General features: G+C 38.4%; 1 long non-coding RNA gene across 5 annotated transcripts in view; it reads left to right on the top strand.

The window, feature by feature from the left end:
* Positions 1-5,393, top strand: part of LOC105237063 — a 73,928-nt gene extending 68,535 nt beyond the window's left edge. For all 5 annotated transcript variants that reach the window (XR_002142421.2, XR_002142420.2, XR_004623538.1 and 2 more), the window contains one exon: positions 1,652-5,393. This is a non-coding gene — a long non-coding RNA (uncharacterized LOC105237063). The remainder of the gene's footprint in view (positions 1-1,651) is intronic.
* Positions 5,394-18,928: the final 13,535 nt, after the last annotated feature.

Raw genomic sequence — 18,928 nt, 5'->3', positions numbered from 1 at the left:
TGTCATGGTAGCCCTAGGAAACGAATATACCACCTTAACCGAATGATCAGTGTTAATATCACCAATGAAGGAATTAACCTACATCATGTGGTTCTTGATGAGATGCACTGAGAAGCTCACAACTTCACTCAATAATGTTCCTGTCAAAATTGCACAACCCGAATCCAACCATAAGGAAATAGTGATCACAACCAAATTGAGAGCCATTCTCCAAAATAAGTTGTCTATACTCTTGAATATACTGTTGAGGTTATAAAAAACCAATAGAAGGTTGAGGAACTGCTCTAGATTAAAGGACATCAAAGAAGTATGACAACAAAATATAATGAGTGACCTTCACTGGAGCCTGGTCTGTGAAAAACTTTGGGGGGATAACTGGCAAAGCTTGAGTATTAGACTGTGGATTGGATAATAATATTGTATTAAGGTTCGTATTTTTATTACTCATACCATAATTATGTGAAAAGAATATCCTTGTTTCTAGGACATAAACACTGACTATCAAGGGGTAAGGGGTCATGCTGTCTGCAACTTATTCCCAAATGATGCAAAAAAAAAGTATCTATGCATTCATGTAGAAAAAGAATGAAAAAGTACATCTGGCAAACATTATATTATACTCCATATATAATATTTATATATTATAAGTAAATGGTACCCAAAATTTCTTTGTACTATTATTGCATTTTTCAGTAATTTTTAAATTATTTCAAAGTAAGATATTTTTAAAAGCTTACTAGATTATTCTAATGTGTAACCAGGTATGAAAACCATTAAAATTCACTTGTTAAGGCAGTGGTTCTCATCTGGGTGATTTTGCCTCCCAGAAAACATAGAGAAATGTCGGAAGACAGTTTTGATTGTCAATGACTGCAGATGGTGGGGGGGAGGGATGCAGGGATCTGGAGGGGTAGTCTTGGCACCTAGTGTGTCTAAAGGCCAGGGAGGCCGCGAAAATGGTAAAATGCACCGGAGAGCTGCCCACAAGTAATTATCTGGCCCAAAATGTCAAAAGTGCCATTGTTAAGAACCTTGCTTTAAGGAAATGATACACCTTCACTAATTGAACCAGACTCTAAACACTTATGGAAAATGGCACCAAATGTATACAGGTTTAGAATACTTAACACAGCAACATTTTGCATCAACAAAAGATTCCCATTTTACAGGTAAAAATATATTTGCATTTCAAGACTTGGAAATCACATACAGAAATGCATGCAATCACATGTGATACTATACGTCAAACAAGAATAGTAAAGGAAGGGAGAACCATAGAAGTCTGGCTCAATCATTTTAACATTAACCAAGTAGTTGTCACAATATTAGACAATAAGTCTACCACAAATGTGATTCCAAAGCATTCGAACAGCTCAGTGAGAAAGATAAATAGACTCCTCTCAAACTTCTGACTAGACTCCTAAAGCAGTATAAATATATTACATTTACTGGTTACCTAGGGTAATCCGTATCACTTCTTTCTACATCTAATGAGATTTCCCGTTTCTATATTTCTAGCATAGGAGAGCTACACAAGCATCACCATAACTAATGAGTAATGAATCAGACAGTATTAGTCAGGTTTTCCCATCACAAACAATCCACAAGCCTCCGTGACTCTCAGCAGCAAACACTCATTTCTTATTCATAGGTCTGTGCACTGGCTGAGTGGACGCTGCTTCAAGCTCAGGTCTGCTCTTCATTCCCTCACTCTGGGACCAGTAATCACCTGGACAGATGGCTGCTACCTCACGGCAGATCACAGATGCTCCAGAAGCCGGGCCAAACTCTGCAAGCATGTTTAAAGCCTCACTCACGTCACATCTGCTAATATCCTGAATTTATCTTCCCATGTCAATATAAGCAGTTTTATCTCATTTTAACTGTTGCATTGTATTCTGTAGCATAGGAATGCTACCATTTATTAAGTCTCTTATTAATGGGCCTTTGGATTATTTCCAATTTTCTCTTATTATATCTGATGCTGTGATAAACATCCTTGTAGATAATTTTTATCTGAATTAAGCATTCATTGTTAAGGAAAAAAAAAAACCCTAAAAGTGGAATTTCTGGGTCAAAGCACAGAAATAATTATTTTCAAAAGGTTTTTCTTCTCAGTGTGATCTGGCATTAAAAACCAAAGCATCAATATTAAGCAGTTGGTTGAGGATATGAGGATATGAGGTACTGACCACGTATATGTGGGTGGGTAGGCATGAGAGAGGACCAGAAGAGAAGAGGGGAAAAGAGAAGAAGGGAGGAGAAATGGAACGTGAGAACCATCTAAATCCAATAGAGAATGATAGACACTATATAAGAATTACTGGTTGTAGTAGGAAACCCCTCTGAATAGCCAGTTGTACCCTTGTTTATTTGTAAATGAAATAAAAAAACCAAACCACTCAAATCAGAACATATATATCTGTTGCAAAAATTTAGCTATTTTTATAAGACGTACAAATATACAGCTAGTAAATTACTGGATCTAGAATTTTTAACTGCAGTCTATTACCTTGATCTCCTTTTCCCAATGAATCATTAAGAGCAGTGGTTTTCAACAGGGATATATAGTTGGGGGTTACAGTTACACAGTTATAGTATATATAGTTAGAGGGATATATATATATATATATATATATGTATGTATGTTATAGTTATCTATTGCTATGTAACAAATCACCCCAAAACGTAGTGGCTTAAAACAACAATTTGTTATTATCACTGATGGTTCTGTGGGTCAGCTGGGCTCAGGTGAGCAGCTCTCTCATGGTGCCTCTCCTGTAGCTGCGGTCAGGTATTAGCTGGGGCTGAATCATCTGAGAGTTCAACTGGGTTGAGTGTCCAAGATGGCTCCCTCACAGGACCAGCAGTTGTTGGCTAAAAGCCCAGCTGACTGTGCCAAACCGAGTGGCCAAATATGGCCTCTACTTATAGTTTGTGAGCCCCACAGCATGGTGGCTACACTCACGGATGGAGTGTCCTGGAGGGCGTATCCCAAGAGTGAGTGTTTCAAAGTCCCAGGCGGTAGCTTCAAGGTTTATGATCTAATCTCAGAAGTTCCAGAATATTTCTTCTGCATTCTTTTGTTTCAGCAAATCACTCAGGCCTCCACAGAAGCAAGGGGAGAAGAACTAGATGCTGACCTCTTGATTAGGGAGCAGCAAGTCATATTGCAGAAGAGGATGTGGGATGGAAACTATTATCGTGGCCATCTTTGGAAGATAAAATCTGCCACTGTGGGGGATTCGGGAAGAATCCTCTGAAATTGTTGACTAGGTTTTTATATGCTTATGTCTTTCTCTGAAGAGAAGCCTAAATATTAAGAAGATTCTCAAAGGATTCTGTGACCAAAATAAATAAGTAAAAAATGGAAACAATCACTAATCCAGGTAGATTATGGTGTGTTACATAATTAAGTTTATTTTTATACCCTAATATTCCTTTCTAAAGATATTTAATCTCTGCCACTAACTTGGAATTGTTCAGCATCTAGCTATGATTCACTAAGAAATTCATCCAATTAAAATTTTTAAAAAGATGTCAGATAATTCTGTCAGTGTGAGTGACTACAGGTTAAATAAAACCAGATACACATAAACACACACTCACGCACGCACACACACTCATGTACACGTACATAAACATTTTCTGAATTGTAAACAGAGGAGCCTGATTAAATAGGCTTTGTATTTTGGGCCACCGTTGCCGTTGGAGCTACCTATATGTGATACTTAAGAGAGCTCTAACAGACTATTAATACTCTACATGCAGTTCAGGGAACATTTCTTTTTAGAGGCCTGCAGCACAGTCCTGCACAGTGCACAGTGATTTCCACCATGCAGCCTGAGATTTGACTACTTTCATCTCAGCATATGTAACTATAACTGTTATTATTGGTCACGAAATTATCTGGTTTTTATTACAGCACTGGATTCTGTGACCCCCCCCCCCAGAATCCTTGACTGCCTCAGATATGCTCCCTTTTTAGTAAGAACTCTTTCTGTCTGTTTATGCCCCTCTACTTACTATTAATTTCATGAACTTCTGTCCTCTGGATTTCAGTGGTGGTGGGAAGGGGAAGGCAGAGAATTTGGGAAGGGGTGCAGGAATCCCCAGCCAGCTACATCCTTCACAAGAGGTTAGAAGACAACCTACATCAGTCAACAGGCCAACCACAGTCCTGCGCCAAAATCCATGTGAAAATTCGAGATGTACAACGAGCTAACAGGGGATTTTTGTTGCTGCTGCTGCTGAGATTGCTGGGTCTCTTACGACTCTTTTTATCTGCACGTTCATCTCCGTTCTCACCGTCTTCTCAAGCATTGCCTTCTTAAGGAGACTAGGTCACTTTTTCCATAACATTCTGGACTCTGCTGATTTTTTCAACATGTTTCCCATCTTCAATGGTTCTGTAAACCCAGAAGTTAGATTTACAGGCTTGGTTAGATTCAGGGCTAACACTTTTGCCATGGATACCTCACAGGTGCTCCTCTGTACTTCTTATGACATCACACCAGGAAATATATAATATCTATTTGCCCTGCCTTTAATGATGTTGGTTGATCCAGATGGTGACTGCCTGATTCCTAATCGTAAAGTTGTAGAGTGACCTTTTGTCTCCCTTGGAATAATGTTCAGTTCCTCATTAATATTTTGCTTCTTAGTTTTAGCTTCCATAAATGTTTATTACTTGAATCGGTTATTTCATTAGATGTAAAATGGTGAATTTTTCTATCATTTCTTCTGCATTTACTAGCTAGAATACTTGTGTAAGAAAACTTTCCCTCATTAACTAGGGCTATATTATAAAATTCTTAAAATAGACTTTTCACATGAAAAGCAGATGAAGACTTATTTTTCCCATTAATTACTCATTTTTGGAGTATGAGTTAATAGACTACCTCCAATAGTGAGAAACGAGTTATGTTTGTTACTTTGGCTTTCTCTTTTGAGTATCATTTATTTAGTTAATGTGTTTCAATCAATTGCCATCATCTTTCTTGTTGATGGTAAAATGGACCACCTTTAGCCAGCATAACAAGATGATCTAGTCTTGGTTTGTCATTTGCCACTCCACACCTGGAACCAGATCTCTCCAAGAATCCCTGATTCCTTTTAGTAGGGAATGGTAGGCAGAGACCACAGTGTTGGTGCTAACATTCTCATTATTACTGGGTTGTCATTGCTACTGGGGCTTTTCTGTGGGCAGAACTGAGGTATTTTAACATTTTAAATTTTAACAAATTCATATTTATAATTCAAATATATTTGAATATTTGATATATCAAATTCAAATTTCAAATATTCAAATAGTTTAAACTTAAAAGTAACCTACTGGTAATTGTTGAATCACTACATCATACACCTGAAACTAATACAACACTGTATGTTGATTGCACTTGAATTTAAAAAATAAATAAAATTTTTGAAAGTAACTTATTGGGTTTTTTAAGTTTTATATTTATATCTTCCTTCTCAGTGAAAATGATGGTTCTTAACATTATTAACATAATTACCATGTTAGTATACTTACTTATAAGTATACTATAATAACTTTAAAATATCAATATAATATAGTATAATGAAATATAGTAATATTATTGCTAACAATCAGATACTGAATAAAGGTGAAGATTTCTTGTATTTTTGCGAGACCTATTCCAGTGACAATATGTAATATACCCTATGTTCCAAAATACCCAACAAACCAAAGTATGGGTAAAAGCTTCTCTCTTGAGGAAGAGGAAAGTTCTAGCTAGATTAATGGTCAGAACAATTCAGTTACCCTGTCCCCCCTCCACCCCAGCCCTGAGAAGAGAGGAGAAAAGACCCAAGAAATGTAGAAAAAAAAAAAAAAAGAAGAGTAGAGAGCGGGGATGCCTTGGCCTGTTGATACAGCATAGCCAGAGACCTTGGCTCTGAGCCCCGCCCTCCAGCGCTGCTGGGTGACGGAGGCAGCCGGGGAGATACGCCCCCAGCCGCACTGAACAAAGATGAAATAGGAGCCTCATGTTTGTGCGCATGTCTGTGGAGCAACTGCGAGCTTGAGATAGCCAGACACTTCGCCGCAGTGACGTGAGTGTTTCGTAGCAGTTTAGCACTTTCAAAGAATAAATTGTATAAATGAAAAGTATATCCTCTCTCCCTGCCCCTAGATCATCCAAAACATTTCATTGGACAGCATGTGGCACCAGCCTGACATTTTTGAGCGCATCACAGGCTTGTTGCTATTGTTTATCTTGTTCTTGTCACATTGGTATTTAAGCACCTTATCGCTATACTTGAGAGAAAAGGTCCTGTTTCTTCGGGCTGTGTTTTTCAACCAGTGACTCAGGAGCACTGATACTTATGCTTGCTCTTTTTTGAGCTGTACTGTCATTTCTGCTGGGAGGCAACAACAAGGAGAACACAGGTGAGGCTGGCAGCCCTCGGGGAGGCAGAACGTGCGAGGAGCACGATCAGGAAAGGCAAAGAAAGGCTCTGGTCCTTTAGGTGAACTGCAATCTGTTTTCTCTCCCTTTGAGACACCATAAGCTAACAGTCTCGCTTTCTTCCCTTCTCACTTTTTCATCTTCTGTGTTGCCCAAATCCATCCTTTCCAGCTCAGAAAAGGAGAGGTAACCTGCTTTGGTCCAGTTCTCTAGCTCCAGTCTGATTAATTAGGCCTGGCCCCAGGACTGCTGCTCCTGTCGTCTCACATTGTCTGCCACCCATCGTATTCTTGGAAACCTGCTCGGTTCAATCCATCAACATGAATACTGGGAACAATTTGGCCACTCTATTTCATATTCTTCTAGCCCTCTCCTTAACCCCTTATATTCACAAAATATTTGCTAAAGCAATAATGTCGATCACTAATGTAATCAGCATTCCCGAGCTTGCTAGAAATACTCTGTCCTCTACCCTGTATTTAAATTTGGATCTAATTCGGTCAGATAATAGTGGGGCCCTAGTGATACTGATGAAGGAAGTCCAAGGTTTGCACTTCAGGGAAAAATGGCTTCAATGTGTGAGGAGCAGAGGAAATAAAGGCTAGACCTCAGATCCTGTCCACGATGCCCATGCCTCCTACAATGGAGTAATACTCAGCAGTGGAAAGGAAGTAACTGCTGATACATACGTCAGCGGCAACTCTCAAAAGCACTGACGGTGCTTGAGTGAAAGAAGTCAGACACCAAAAGAGTGAATAGACAGAAATCAGGTCAGTATTTGTGGGAGGTAGACGGATTGATTGGGAAGGTATTTGGGGGGAATTTCTTGGTGATGAAAATGTAACTTGATCATCAAAGGTGCATACAGGAATGTATGCCTCTGTCAAAATCTATCTAATTGTACATTTATGATCTGTGTTTTTCATTGTATGCAAATTATATCTTAAAATTTTTGACTCGAATGTACCTACTTTGGGTGATGATAAAAAACATTGTTACCAATTTTTTTTGCCAACTTGTATCTTTTAAAGGTACGCAAAAAGCAAAAAACAAAACAAAACAAAACCCAACCTTTCAAGATAGAAAATGGAGCAAAAAAATAGAAAATGATTTAACAGTGCTGAAAATATGACATGTACTCAGTAAAAATGTATTGACACGTAATAGCCATGCAAAGGTAGTTCATTTTATAAGTTTGTTTACAAGATGTCTCCTTTCAGCCCAACATTATGCTCAAATTCAGCAGTATCTACAAGATTAAAATTTCCCAGCCCTATAAAAATATTTTTAGTAATCCTCCATTCCATCAATCCAGTTATACAGCCTTTTCATGGGAGTACCATAAATAAAATCAATACCTTTTATTACTTCACCATCAGAAACTTACTATACCCAGATTCAAAGGCGTAAGGCTGCCTGCAAGGCTGCTTCACCCTTCATGGAGTATTTTATGAAGAAAGCATACTGTTATAATTTGGTATGAATAAGGAAAGCTACCTTTAAATCATAAGAAGTATTTCTTAGTTTGAAGAAGTATATATAAGGGCTATCAATCCCCTGTGTATGATCTCTAGCTGGATAAATACAGGGGGAAAACACAGCTTTCTTCTAAAGAAATAAAATTTCCTGAAAAATATATACTGGATGAATTTTAGGTTTTATAATAAAAAGTGTGCACTGCCTGGTCTCAGGCAAATTGGACAAATGGCTCAGTAAGACTTATCTTTCTTTTTTTTTAATTTATTTTATTTTTTATTTTTATTTTTTTAATGATTTTTTATTATATTATGTTAATCACCATACAGTACATCCCCGTATTCCGATTTAAAGTTCGATGCTTCATTAGTTGCGTATAACACCCAGTGCACCATGCAATACGTGCCCTCCTTACTACCCATCACCAGTCTATCCCATTCCCCCACCCCCTCCCCTCTGAAGTCTTCAGTTTGTTTCTCATAAGACTTATCTTTCTTAATTGTGCTGTGTTTCTAGGGAGAACTGGTCTCACAATGTGTATGTGACTATTTTCCTTTATGTTTTCACCCCCTTCGAGGACTATAGACAAAGAAAAAAAAATCAAAGAACCAACCAAGCAAAAATGCAAATCAAACTGAAGTTTCAGGCTAAAAGATAATTTATGGTTAGATTATGTAACCACAATGCTGAAGATGCCAGTTTAAAAGCATTCTTTACCAATAGGAACTCCCCTAAATATTTTCAATTGTATTGTCACTAGAGAATTCACATATAGAGAAGAAATAAACAATAAAACATTATAGGACAGCTATTACTGGAGAAATATGATTTTCTTTTTCAATTCTAGAGAATAAAAATTTTAAAGGGAAAAAAATAGAAATAATGAAAAAAGTAAGGACAATTCAAAAACTGGGAAAAGTTTTAAATCCTTCAACCACATATAAAAATTTTCATTTCGTTATAAAAGAATTAGAACTTTAATAGTTCAAACGCTATATATTCCAGTGGTCTCCAAGTGTGATTCCCCAACCAGCCGCACCAGCATCATGTGGGGTCTTGTTTTAAATGCACATTCGGAGGCCCAGCCCAAGCCTATGGAGTGGGAAGCTCTGCGGGCAGAGCTCAGCCATCGGGGTTTAACAAGCCCTCCAGGTGATCGTGATGCAAGGTGGAGTCTGAGAACCACTGATTTATTCCAAAAACGTTTATGGGGTACCCATTGTGTGCCGGGCTCTGAGAAAGTCATCGGGGACACAAAATAAGGAATTAACATGATCCATCATTTAATCAGTCACAGAGAAAAAGAAGATTAGTGAGGAAAGTCATTTTTTAATACAGGAAAATAGGAGGTATCTTGGCTACAGCTGGATCAAGTAGAACTACCAAAAACCCTGAGGAAGTCTTCTGAGGTTGGGGCAATCACGCTCAGTCAGAATGACCTGGAAGGCCTTCTCCAGACTTCTGGGATCACAAGCTCCTGGAATGGGGTTCAGAAAAACTGTACTTTTCACATTTCCTTTCAGGAAGTCTGATGTTTACTGGTGTTCATAATCACGCCGCTGTCGGGGCTGTCTCAGGCTCTGGGTTCCCACCCGCCCCCTCCTAGCAGCCTCTGCAGCTGTGGTCTGCGGAGCACCTGCCCCGAGTCACCCCTGGGAGGGGGAAACGTGAGCATGCTCGCATATAGAGTGCAAACCCCAAACTAAACCACTGAGTCAGAATCTTTGGGGCTAGGGCTCAGGAATATGCACTATTTACAGATTTCCAAGTGATTTTTAAGCACACAACAATTTGAAGTTTACTGCCTTGTGGATCTCCCCAAGGAGCTATTTTTCAAGCCTTCACCAGTCTAGTCTCCAAGGGTCTCCTGTCAGAAAATGTCCCCCACTGAATGCAAGCTGGCGCAGCCACTCTGGACGACAGTATGGAGGTTCCTCAAAAAGTAAAAACTAGAGCTACTTTGTGGCCCAGCAATTGCACTACTGGGTATTTATCCCAAAGATACAAATGTCGCGATCCAGAGGGGCACCCGCATCCCAATGTTTATAGAAGCAATGTCCGAAATAGCCAAACTATGGGAAGAGTCCAGATGTCCATTGACAGAGAATGGATAAAGAAGATGCAGTATGTATATCCAATGGAATATTACACAGCCTTCAAAAGTGAAATCTTGCCATTTGGAACAAATGGATGGAACTAGAGGGTATTATGCTAAGTGAAATAAGTCCACCAGAGAAAGACAATTATCATATGATCTCACTGATATGTGGAATTTAAGAAACAAGGCAGAGGATCACAGGGGAAGAGAGGAAAAAATGAAACAAGACGAAACCAGAGAGGGAGACCAACCATAAGAGACTCTTCATCTCAGTAAACAAAATGAAGGTTGCTGGAGCGGAGAGGGGTGGAAGGATGGGGTGGCTGGGTGACGGTCATTGGGGAGGGTGTGTGTTGTGGTGAGCACTGGGCATTATATAAGACTGATGAATCACAGACCTGTGCCCCTGAAACAAATAATACATTATATATTAATAATAACAATAATAAAAGAAAATGTTCCCCACCTTCTTCCGTCTCTTGATACGTATGGCGGATAAATAACAGCCCCTCAAAAACGTCCACATGCTAATCCCCAGAATCTGTAATTCTTACATGGCAAGAAGGAATTTACAGATACGATGAAGACACTTGAGATGGGTGATTCTCCTGGATTATCTGGATGAGTTCAGGGTAATCACAGAGCTCCTCTCAAGAGGGAGGCTCAGGAATCAAAAAAGAGACAGAAGAAAGAGAGGATCAGAGCCAGAGAGAGCTTTAAAGGTGCTGCACCGCTGGCTTTGCAGACGGAGGAGGGGGCCACAAGCCAAGACATGCAGACGGTCTTTAGGAGCTGAGAAAGGCGGATGCGGATTCTCCCCCAGAGCCTCCTGACGGAACGTAGCCCCGCCCACACCTTGATTTGGGCCCGACATAGACCCACCTCAGGATTCTGACCCAGTTTGTGGTTATTTGTTGTAACAGCGATAGGAAACTCTTACGATATGTGAAAGATAAAGAAGGGAAAATAAAATAGGGACAAACAGCACTATCACTGAAGACGCTTGCCTCATTTGGAGATTCTAACACAGAAAAGATGGCACATTTAGTGTTCCCTTGGAATTTACTTTTATCAAACAATTTCTTTAACTAGAGGTCTTAACTAGACCTAGGGTTACAATGATCATAATAAACTACTCCAGAACCTTAAAAAAAAAAAAAAAAGGAAAGAAGAAAGAAAGAAAGAAAGAAAGAGAAAGAAACCTTAGTTGTTTGACAGCCATAAGATTTCCTTCCAGATTTAATCTTCACGACATTATCAAAACATATGGTAAGCCACCTACTATGTACAGTTCATGACATCTTTTCACTAGTGTCTACTCCCAGGTAGTGGACAAGCCCCAAAAGACCAATTCAGATGAAGAATCAGGAAAAGTGTTCATAATGGACATGTGATGTCATCAGTTACACAGTAAAACCTATAAAGGAACACAACCCTGGGAAAAAAGCCTTCAAAATCCTCTTAAATTATCAGCCACTTTTGAAGATAAAAAGCTAGGTGAATAAGTGCCACATTCTCTCTCTCTCTTTACCTGCTTCACTCTTGGCAATGGAAGGCTCACTTCAGGAAGCAGGGAATCTCCAACGTGAGCGGTGATCAGTTTACCTGGAGGGCTTAGGAGATACGGAGGGTTGGCCCCGCCTCTCAGGGTTTCTGACTCAGGACGTCTGGGGTGGAGATTCCCGCTCTGCCGCCTGTCAAAGATTACACCCTGAAAATTGCTGACTAGAGCAATGGGTCGCAATAGCGCCTACCATTAACATCGCATGCGGACTTGGAGTCCCCGTGCCCCTCCTCAGGCCACTTAACTGAGTTGCTGGTGATGAGACTAGCTAACGCGGTTTTCAACCTTTGCAGGTGATCCCAGTGTGCAGCCGCAGCTTTAAACCTCTGTGCGCAAGGCCAAAATAACAGTGAGGAAGGGGTGCTAGTCAGTGTTGGGGAGAAGGGGCAGTAAGGTGGACCGGGAGCTGTCCAACCCCTTGGCTGTCCCTGGGCCCTAGGATCCCCTTGAAAGAAAATGTGTCTCCTGCTTAAAAGTCGAAGCTTAAAAACGGCATCTGATCTAAAGAAATAAGAATATGATGCCACAACATGTCCAGTCCAAACATAGGACATGTCCATTAGATATTTATGCTAGGGGCAAATGGTAACCTGTTGGAAATGATGATACAATTCTAAGGACCGTCTGTCTGTCTAAAAATGCATGATAGTTTCATAGTAAATCGCAAGACAAGCCCTTAATCTTCCTTTTTTACAGAAGGAAAGATTCAAAGAAATGGTAGTTTCTTATATTAAGTAAAACAAAAATTCAGCACCTTATCTCTCAAGTAACCCCGGTGTTTTCTTTTTTAGGGCACTTAATGTTCCGTGCATCATATCCAAATATTTCTGTCTTCCTCACATCAACACACCCTATTTTTATTGTCAGGAATATTCATTGTTTCCAAACAATGTCTAATTACTCATCTGTCAGACACTACTCAGTTCAGGTTTTATTATTTTAAACCACAGTTTTCTGTTGAGACCTCCATGACCCGGAACTTAGATTACCTACCGATAGACTATTTTTGTTCCTTTTTGAAACAAACTGCAAAGCACTACTACTTTGTAACACAGCCTTAGCCCTACTGCATAACGTCAGAGGAGCTCTGAAAATAATTGCCTTTTAAAGGGATAATTCTTTTCTCTGTTATATGCCCCCAATAGTGGCTTTAATCTGTTCAGGAAACTCTGATACATGACCTGATATATTTACTCATTTTCATCCTAGATTTGATTGATATACGTACAGAAAGATACTTTACTTTGGATCGTAGCACCTATCAACAAGTATCATAAATCTCTTAAGCAAATGTTTTGGTAGCATACTGTAAGAAAGAGCTATTCGAGTCACATTTGCTTCTTCCAGGCTATTCGATGTAAAAATTGCTTAAATGTTTACTTCTCTGTATAAAGGAATTTTACAAGTTCTTTCCGCTTTTACTTGCCAGTAGGAATCTAGCCTCTAAACACCTTTTTTTCAGTTTTTTTTTCAGGTAATTGTGAAGGGTATAAGATCAGAAAGAGTGACTCTTACTCCAAACCACATCTGATTGTTTCAGCTTATTTCATTAAAAGACCCTAAGAACCCATACATTGTACCACAGAGTCAAATCTCCAGAACACACACCAGATTTTATTTATAGTACTACTTATTAATTAAAATCAGTCCATAGAAAAAATTAATGCAGGTGAATTATAAGAATTATAAGATGTGTTTCATCAGTGTCAAAGAAACTGAAATATAAAAATGTATGTCAAATGGGTTACTTAAAAGCAGGTGAGTTACACACATGAACATAACTTTATTTTCCAACTGAAGGGGGGAATCTCTGAATTTAGTCAAATTAATGCACTCATACAAACATATCAAAAGCATGAAATTTTAATCTGATTTTTATTTTACATTAACATGACAGATTATTTCCAGAATGTATATGTTTTGTTGCTATTGTGTTGATAATACATGGTGGCTGAAAAAAATTCACATATTTTAGGAAAAGTGAAAGTTGTTATTCTCCACCCTTAAACTGCCATGTTTTTGTAAACATAAATGGGCCTGTGTTTTACCCATAAACACCATACTTTAACTGCATGTTTGTTGTTGTTGGATAGTTTTCCACATAAATACATTAATATTTCCATGGTGAAATCACACTTGTAGGCCATTTCAATGTTTGGATATAGTCTAATGCATTTAACCAATCCCCTATTGATAGACATTTAAATTATTTCAATTATTCAATATTGTAAGCAACTTTGCAAGAAACAACCTTGTAACATGTATTTCATTAGAGTAAATTCCTAGGAGTAGAATTGCCAGGTAAGAGAATACAAACACCTGAAGCTTTGATATCTGTTACTAGATGTCTCCAAAAAGTTAAGCAGAATTTCACTCTAGGGTATAAAAGTGATTGTTTTCCTCTGGGTTTACCAGCAGGTTTAAAAACAAACAAACAAAAATTTATTGAAATAAATTTACATGTCATAAAATTTACTTGCTTTCAGTATACAATTCATTAATTTTTTACTAAATTAACAGAGTTGTATAACCATCTATCACAATCCAGCCTTAGAATATTTCCAGCACTCCCCAGGGCCCCTCGTGTCCATTTGTAACCATTCTTCACTCCCAACCCAGGGCCAGGCAACCACTAATGTACTTTTTGCCTCAAATAGGTGTGTCTTCTTTCCATTTGTCATTTAAATGGAATATATAAATACGTGGTCTTTTGTGCCTGGCTTCTGTCACTTAGCATAACGTTTTTGAAGTTCATCCATTTTGTCACATGTATCCATACTTCATTCCTTTTTGTTGCCAAACAGCATTTTTGATAATTAGCCACACACACCAAAAAAACAACCAAAAAAAAAAAAAAAACCCAACTTCCATTCAAAAAAAGGAAAGATTCCGGACACAGTAGTCATTAGTCTATAGCAGTTGCTGTGCTGGGCCAGAATTCTGAAAACTCCTAACTTTAGGGTGGAGAAGTGCTTTGCCTTGACCTTGATTCTGCTTTCTGTAAGAAGTCTGCATCCATATTTCTCCATGGTTGTTGGTTTTGCCCTCTGGGAGTTTCTTCTTGGTCCATCTCCATCTTGGTCAGTGAGAATGGAGACTTTCTCCGAGGAGACCAAAGTTTTTTCAGCTCATTTGTTGCTCGTGCAGCTTGGGGGTCCATGGCTGATTGTAAGGCTTAAGCATTCAAAGACATTTTTAGTCCAGGCTTATGATTTCTTTGGCAATATGTTTTTACTTAGCAGGCTTCTAATCCATTTGCTTCCACTCAGTTCCACGTGCAAGGAACCCCACCCAAAATTCTTTCCTAAATATAATTATTAATCCTGATTCCTTTCCTTGCTTCCTCACCTTCATGCCTCTCTCACATAAATATGTGAGAGATTTACACAACTTACATACTTACACAACTTAATGCCAGCATCCTTGATATCATATGGGAGTCTGGAGAAAGAAGACCATGCCATTAATCTGGTCTTGGTTGCTGGGCCATCATTTAAAGGTCTTTTCAATCATAGTTCCTGTTGGTTGGGGTCTAGAAACAGTTAGCTTTCCAACTTTTTGATGCCCCAAATTTCTTCTCTCCAAATATCTTGTTATTTCTACTTGACAATCATCTGGCTATTAACAGACTGATTTTTTTTCCTCTAACATCCTCCTAGTAGAAACCAGTAATAACCAACACACTACAAAATTCTTTTTTCCAGTCTCTTCCCCTAGAGCTACAGGAGCCGTGAGTGCTTGATCCACCCTCACGCTATTGCCAGTGACAGGCTTAACACGTGTTTTATCACTGTATTACATGGCCCTGCGTCATCCCATCCTCTGATATGGGTTCCTCACCTCCTAATGGCAATTCTACATATTTTAAGGTTTTATTGGACAGTTGTACCTTGTACCTCCAATGCCAACATTCCCATTAGTGAAGACTATGGTAACACTAAAATGAATATACCCCCAAATATTGGTCACTTAACATGATAGAATTTTATTCCCCACATATAATATCCATTAGAGGCAGTGGAAATCAGGAGTATTCTGTTCCCCAGTCCTTCAGAAAAAGCCTGACAGATGCTCTGCTCTCTCAACTGCCTTTCGAACTCACCTTGCATTGACATACAGCCAGCAGATGAGGAAGAGCGGCTTGAGCGCTCTGTGAGAGGTGATTACGAGCCACACCGGAGTGTACATCATTCCGTCATTTCTGCCCACATTCCTGTGGGAAAATTTCTTCCCGAGTTCACATCTAACTGCGAGGGAGGCTGAGAAATACATTCTATCTTTGTGCCCAGGAGGAAAATCAAACAAGTCTGGCAAACAGCTAGCCAATGTCTGCCCTAGCAGCACACAAAACATTTAGCCTTGGACTCAAGAATTCCAGTGTTAAAGATCTTTGCTGAGAAAATATTCCAAAATACAAAATGTTTATTCTGAAGACACTTAGCATCCTGTAATAAATATATAAATAAATAGAATATTAAAGATACAGCCCATTTATGTAATGGAATATTACAGAGCAACTAAAAATGTTTTTTGTTAAAACATTTAGTCATATAGGAAACTCTTTGATATATTAAAAAAATAGAACATAAATTTGTACACATGATATGTATACATTTTTTCAAGAGACCAGTATAGTTACTGGAAGTAAATGTGCAAAAATCACAACACCCATAATCTGTATGGTAAGATTATAGATTTGTCAATTTTTTTCTTTTTATGATTCTTCATATCCAAATTGCCCATTACAATAAGAAATAATATACACATTTTTCTATAATGTAATAAATTCATAGCCATATCTAGGTCTTCTAGTCCTCTAAACACCTCAAATGTCACTATCTTTAATAATGAATTCGGGAAAGTAACATATTAATAACATAACAAACCATTATCCTTTAAATATAAGAAATTAATATTATCGTTATTTAATTACATATTCCAGAAAAATATCTTGAAATTAATAAGGTGAATAAGGTTAAATAATTTCTTCAGAGATCACCTACTGTAGGAATGCAATTTTTAATTTATACTTCCCTACCTACGGTGCCTTCCATTCTTTGTTTTTTAAATCTCTTTTGCAAAATGTCCACATCCATTTCCAAAAAGAGCATCTTCCCTCTCTCTCTGTCTCCATTCCTGCAAAATATACCCATAAAAGCACATTCAACTGAGCATTGGCAGATGGTGTCTACCACTCATCAAGGTTTTCAGTAGAAGATTATTGTGTGGGTGTCTACCTGCTTCTGTGTTGGAGGTAGACAGACAAAAAAGGCACCCAAATCACTAGGTTTATTGTCACACTGTTGGTTTCTTAGAGTATAGAATTGATGGTGGCCACATTTCATGAACAGTTTCTATCAACACCTGGCCAGATTCTTCTGTAATCAGATTCTTCTGTAATCAGATATTCCCAAATCTCAGATATTCGCCTGAAATGAAGCTCTTATTCTCACCTGTATGTCCTATATTTAGTACTGCATCTATCAGTTAAAGGGATGTTGATTTTTATGTTCACATTGAGGGTTATTTTTATGTTAGAATGAATAATGCCCATCTTTCTCAGCCATTGTGGAGCTAAGACTACTAGTCTGAATTTTTGGTTAATTAACCTATGTGACTCACTATCTGTCTTCCCATCAAAATGTGCTCCCATGGGAACTTGTCAACATATGCGCAAGATATTGTGAAAAGAAATCAAGAGGTAGTATAAAACACTGTGTATTCATGCTTTCTTAATAGAAAAATACTTTGCACTTATTTTTTTCTAACTTAGAACTGAATTCATAGCATTCTGTCCCCTCGCTCCCACTCTGGTGTTTATATGGGTTATTTTCTATTTTAAGTTGTATTTATTTTTTTTTTCTATTTCAGAAAGAGGAAGGCAAAACTTTAAAATCCAGATCTTATTAATACCTTTCTGATCATGCCCATCTATGACTATATTTTCTCTGTCTTCTGCCGATGCTTAGTGTACTGTGGGGAGCTATGATTGGTCAAAGTCTTATGGAGGTGCTAATACAGTTCTGGAATCTAATCTTTCATATTTTTGCCAGGGATTATGCAGAAACTTATAATTATGTTTTACTTTGGATTTACCCCATCTTTACTTTATCTCATATTAAAGTGTAATCAAAATCAGCCTGTTTCCATTCAGTTGCAAATCCCCTTCTTAAAGCACCTATTCAAAAGTCTCCCCAATTTTCATTTTCTCTGTCTTTTCTTATTATGTTAAATCCTGATATCTGAAAATTGAACCATATAGTAGCATTACCATGTTCTTTTAAAAATACAGATCATATCTATTCTTCCTGTATTTTTACATTATAACTGTGTTTTTTTAAATCCCTGGCAGGTTGCAATTAGATTTCTAGTCGCCGTTGTATTAGAGTAAATACCATTATTATGGTAGAAATAATTTACCTTGTGTAGTGTGCTGTTCAGATAGTCTGCTGAGATGCCTCTGATAGCAAATGTCATTCCCATTCTTTAATTATAATTTTTAATCTTTCCTGGTTTACCATTCTTTCAGTAGATTAATTATTTTTATTCTAAAATTCAGAAATCTGGGTCTAATAATGTTTATTAACAAGAATTATAATATCCCATCGCTTTCCCCCCTCCCTGTAGAACAGTAGGAGTAACTTTATTTTTCTCAAACTCTCTGACCCATAACATGCACGACGTGTCTGCGGAGCAACAGTTCCGGTTTATCGTTAGGAGTTGGGCGCATTCGTGAGACTAGCTGTTACTGGGATTCCATCTAGTCAGTGGTCACTGCATTGAGTCACACGGGCAAATACAGGGAGCCTCTTTTGTCCAGAGCTGTTGTTCACACACACCGGTGGAAGGAGGCCATAATCCTTACACCACAAACAAAACTTGAAGCAAGTGTTTAACAAACAAATCTATGTTAAGAGTGTGGACCCTGTGAGGGCAGGGGCAGTGTTGATCATGCTTCTCATCAAATCCCCACAATGCCCTGGTACGTAGTACATGCTCATTAAACAGATATTGAATGAGTGAATGTGCACGTGAATGACCCACACTGGTTTTTGTCCCTCTTGCTGTGCGTGGATACAGCTTTAGTTAAGGTTTAATTCAATCTAAGCAAGTCAGTAAGAGTGAGCCATGACAGGTGGGAGGGGAGGATGGACTCTAACTCCCGTTCTGTTCCTCCCCTGTGATTCAGGCCAAGTTGTTTTCTCTCTCATAGCTGTGATCTGTCTTATCTATACAATGGGAAAATTAAGGCCCAACTCCCAGATTTGTTATGAAAATCAAATGAAGCAATATTTGTAAAGTGCCTACTACCTAATCCGACTTGGACATTCATGATTGTCAGGTTTGGGGACTAAATAT

Source organism: Ailuropoda melanoleuca, chromosome 2 (genome assembly GCF_002007445.2).
Source record: "Ailuropoda melanoleuca isolate Jingjing chromosome 2, ASM200744v2, whole genome shotgun sequence".
Taxonomy (NCBI): domain Eukaryota; kingdom Metazoa; phylum Chordata; class Mammalia; order Carnivora; family Ursidae; genus Ailuropoda; species Ailuropoda melanoleuca.
The sequence above is the reverse complement of the archived record's forward strand: the minus strand, read 5'-3'. Positions and strand labels throughout refer to the sequence as shown.